The following is a 5,093-nucleotide window of genomic DNA, read 5'->3' as shown; positions in this document are numbered from 1 at the left end:
ATATATATATATATATATATATATATATATATATATATATATATATACACTAACACCCTGTTGGCCTATAAAATACGAACACTCTTTGTCCTCCCAGCCAGTGGGGTCGGAAAAATGGGAACTTTCTCTTTACTTCACAATCTATGGCAGTAACTGCGCATGCTGAGGAATGATAAATGCTGAACAGAGATTCTCAATGGGCAATAACAGAGCTGTCGGCTGCTGACTTTGGTGCACGGCTGTGATTCCAGAGCCAGAGAAGTAGAGGCTGGAAAATCAGGAGTTTAAAGTCATCCTGACCTACGTAGAGAGCTGGGGGTCATCCTAGGCTACATAAGACCCTGTCTCAAGGCCTAAAGAGATTGCTCAGTGGTTAAGAAGCTGAATTTGGTGCCCAGCACCCAAGTCAGTACCAGCTCACATGTAGCCATATCACCAGCTGTTTTGGGAAGGTATGGACACCCTCATCTGGCCCCTGAGAGAACTGTACTCATGTGCACATACTGGTTCCTCGGAACCAAACTTAGGTCCTCTATGAGAACGGCAAATGCCCTTAACCAAAGACTCATTGCTAGCCCCCCAAAAAAAGTAAATATTAAAGGAAAAAAATAAGGCTCTCAATAAATCAAATACCCAACAAGAAGTTAATGTTTAGGAGGACAGAACCTGACACACTTTCACAGTTCTTAATGCGGACAGTGGTGGTATCCGTGCAACCGTTGACAAGACTATATAGGTCAGTTTACCTGCTTGTCAATGAAACTGTCAAGTCTCTGAGAACAGAGACTAAAAATCTTCTTATCCTCAGGTTTGGCACAGTGTATTGAGAATGGAAGCGAATAAACAGGCCTTAACACAAAACAGAAGGCATAGTTAGTAACAACCATATTCATGGGCGGCAGGAACTCAACGGTTTTCCAATCTTCTCGGGGATGTTTTTAAAGCTGTTTTGCCCTCCAAGTCATTTCTAAGTCATTCCCTTAGCAGTGAGAGTTTTACTGACATTTTCAGAGCTTCTTTGAGCACACTGAAGGACACGTGCCATCACCATGGTTTTTCACCTGGCTGTAATGTGGTTTAATATTGTTTTGAAAAGTTTATCTACATCTGTCCTGCTTGCATCCATTGTGCTAACAGAGAGAAACCCTCCGTGGTGTCTTTGTTTCCAAAGTTAATTTGGTAAACAGCTGCTCTAGGAAAATGGTCCAGATGGTTCCTGACACGGAGAGATAATAAATAAGTGGTCCTTTCCGCTCACTACATGGTGTTTGCTGTGGTTTCTGTAACAAGATGTGGCTTTTAAAGGACAAAAAAAACCCCACTCAATTCCATGACCACCCAAGGCCCACGGAAACACATGTGTCTCATATGTTTGAATGTTTAAATGTCAGATCACTCTTTCTAGGTTCAAAGCCAGTCATGGTGTGAAGGATACCACTATGGTGCTACCTTGTGTCTTGTTTCGATATTCTAGTAGCACCGTGTGCTTTGTACATACTATACTACGTTGCTTAATCTTTTCAACAAGCTGCTGTAGGTATTGTCATTACGCTTACAGTCTACAGTGGGGAAATAGTTCAAGGGGTCAGGAGTGTGGTTAAATTGGTAGAATACTAAACTAGCATGCACGACGCTGTGGGTGCAATCCCCAGGGATAACATAAACCAGATCTGGTGGCACACTTGTAATCCCAGAACTCAGGAGGTAGAGGCAGAACGGGACGAGGAGGTAAAGATCATCCTAGCTACATAGGGAGATGGAGATTAGCATAGGATATATGAGACCCTGGCGGGGTTTGGGGGTAGGGAGAGCAACGAGAAGATAATTTAGGAAGAGAGGCAGGGTTGAAAATCATTAACAACTTTAATCCCAGCACTTGGGAGGCAGAGGCAGGCAGATTTCTGAGTTCGAGGCCAGCCCGGTCTACAGAGTGAGTTCCAGGACAGCCAGGGCTACACAGAGAGACCTTGTCTTGAAAAAAAAAAAAAATCATTAACACGTAGTAGAGTGTCTGGTACCCAGGCTTGTGTTCCTCGTGTCTATACTCTGCATCCCAGGGGTGCACTGAATTCCCAGACTTTACTGTGCAGGCATCCTTCCCCCGCAGTTATAAAAAGGTACCGTCAGCCTGCACTCACTCACCTCCATCCTGTGGTACTGAAGCCTCACAGAAGAGTTACACAGACATGCCGAGGATGCCTCTCTCCTCCAGCCGGTGCCCTTCTTCATTGCCCTGGGGTTCATCTTCACTCTAACTTGACGGGATTTAGAATCACCCAGGAGACATGCATTTAGATATTATCCGTGAGAACGGTTCCAGAGAAGTTTAACTGAGGGAGGAAGTCCCACCCCCGAGGAGCAGCACCATATTCTGGGACTGAAGAAAGTAAAACTGAGAAAAAGTGAGCTGAACACCAGCAGGCAGCTCCCTCTGCTTCCCAGCTTTAGACACAATGAAACAGTCCTCTGGGCTTCTTTTGCCCCCGCCCTCCCCACCGTGATGGGCGGTGACCCTTAAACTAGGACCAAAATAAACCTCTCCTTCTCTGTCCTGTTTTTCATTGTATTATTTGTCACAACAATCAGAAAAGCTATCCCAACAACCATTATCCCAACACCATACAAAATGTCTCCTGAAATGTGGTCATCTCACCAGGTGGTGATGCATGGAGAAGCAGAAGCAGGCAGAACTCTGAGTTCAAGGCCAACCTTGGCTGCATAGTGAGTTCCAGGACAACCAGGGCTACACAGAGGAGACCCTGTCTCAAAACTAAAGTAAAATAAAATAATAATCTCTGTTCTCTCTCTCTCTCTCTCTCTCTCTCTCTCTCTCTCTCTCTCTCCATCTCTCCACCTTTTCCTCCTTCCCTCCTTCCCCCCTCCCTCTCTCACCGACTCCCACCCCCTGGGTTATACCTGAGGACCACACTAAGATTCTCTAATCTCCCTCCTCAAGGGGCTGAGGTTAGCAAGGTTCCTTTTGTTAACACCTAGTAGCAGCCCAACGTCTGCAGACTGAACTAGATTAGGCAGGCTCCAACATGTCAGATAAATTATACTCAAATGCTAGGATACTGTGTTTATCAAATTCCTTCCATGAGGGATGTGCCCTGTGGTTAAGAGATGATAAGCCCTTGGAGACTGTAAGTAAAGTTGAATGGGCTGTGTAAAGGCTATTGAACCACTGGTGGCTCCTGAAGGAGTCTGGGTCTTGATGGGTCCTGTGTATGCTTTGATACACACACACCACATACACAAACCCATGGCGTCTGGCTTGTGTTGGCCAACTACTCCCGAGTATGAGGCCTGCCCTGGGGGTGTGTTTGAGGCTTCAGCTAGAGTAAGAAGTATCTGAAGTTGAAGAGATCTGATCTTGCTGGATCTGCCTCTCCCACAAAGCATATTTAAACTCTCCCCTACTGAAGAAACATGGACACGTGTTTACAGAGAACACCATGTAAGCTGCCCCAGAGCACCCAGCGTGAGATATAGCCAGCCTCTGCCCCCCATAAAATTGTCTGTAGAAGTTTTTAATTTTCTTGAGTTTAAATAGTTTCTGATTGTTAAGATTTAGAGTGCCTACCTTAAATAGAACCATAGGCCACCATTTTCTCTTAAACATCAGATGGTGATAGATTTTTACCAGCTCACAAGATAATACAGAAAACAAGTCTAAAGAAATACCTCGCCACCACACTCCAGGGCAGGCCTCATATTCGGGAGTAGATGGCCAACACAAGCCAGATGCCATGGGTTTGTGTGTGTGTGTGTGTTGTGTGTGCGCGCACACGCGCGTGTACTTGTTTTGTTTTGAAGGAGAAAGCAAGAAAATAAAGCTGGGAGAGTGGGGAATTGGGGAAGGGTCTGGGGGACATTGGGGAAGGGAGAATTATGGTCAAAATATATTTTATGAAATTCTCAATCAGTAAATTAAAACAAAGAAAGCATATCTTTCTTCAATAAAACTAGAGTAGAATCATATATAGTGGAGCATACTTTTAATCCCAGCACTCAGAAAGCAAAGGCAGGAGGATCACTGTGAGTTCAAGGCTAGCCAAAGTAACATAGTAAGAATCTATAAAAAAATAGATAGATAGATAGATAGATAGATAGATAGATAGATAGATAGACGGATATATAGATAGATACATATATGATAGATAGATAGATAGATAGATAGATAGATAGATAGACAGATAGACTTTTCACAGAGACACAGCAGTTAGGAGAAGAGATCATTGCTCTGAGCTGACAGTCTGTCTACTTTCTATCTGATGGAAGAAAGGTCCTTTCTCTTATTAACGACACTGACTTACGAGGCTGGTGGCTGGTACCAGAAGGAGCAGAAAGGCCCTTTTTCTTTCTGCCTCTCCTCAGCATCCTGGCTGCTCTATTTCCCTGCTGCATCCCAGGGTTCTCGGTCCTCACTTTGGTTCTCCTGGCAGGTATGTTATATATAAACAAGTATGTGATCAAACATAGGAGAATACTTGGACGACAAGGAAGACCAGTTTCTTCAGAAAGGATCCACAGAAGAGGAGGTAGGCTCATTTAGAGAAAAGATCAGAAATGGGCCATATCCTTTGCCACATATAGGGGTACACTCTACTAGTCCTGCACTTAGGAGATGGGGGCAGAAGATTCAGATGATGTTTGTTGTCATCCTTGGCTACATAACAAGTTGAAGGCCAGCCTGGGCTACAGGAGACTTTGCCTTAAAAAAAAAAAAAAATCCAAGAAAAAAAGAACAAAGAAGGAAGGAGGGAGGAGAGAAGACAGAGGGAAATAAGGAAGAGAGAAAGGAAGAGAAGAAAGAAGGAATAGAGGGAATTAGGGGACTAAATGATATTAATTTAACAAAAACATGTGCAAGATAGACTGTTAGGGACTGCGTTGTGTCCCTCCAGGTGCACACATTGGACCCTAACCATAGATGACTATATTTGGCGATGGGTCTCTCAAGAGATAGTTATGCTTACATGAGGTCATGAGGGTAGAACTTTGCTCTCACCCCCTTGTTCTCCTGCTCTCTTACCTCCAGCTTCTCTCTGTCCCCTTGCCCCTCCCCCTTCCCTTCCCCCTCTCTCCACGTG

Source organism: Grammomys surdaster, unplaced genomic scaffold (genome assembly GCF_004785775.1).
Source record: "Grammomys surdaster isolate TR1022 unplaced genomic scaffold, NIH_TR_1.0 367, whole genome shotgun sequence".
Taxonomy (NCBI): domain Eukaryota; kingdom Metazoa; phylum Chordata; class Mammalia; order Rodentia; family Muridae; genus Grammomys; species Grammomys surdaster.
This window is presented reverse-complemented; position numbering follows the sequence as displayed.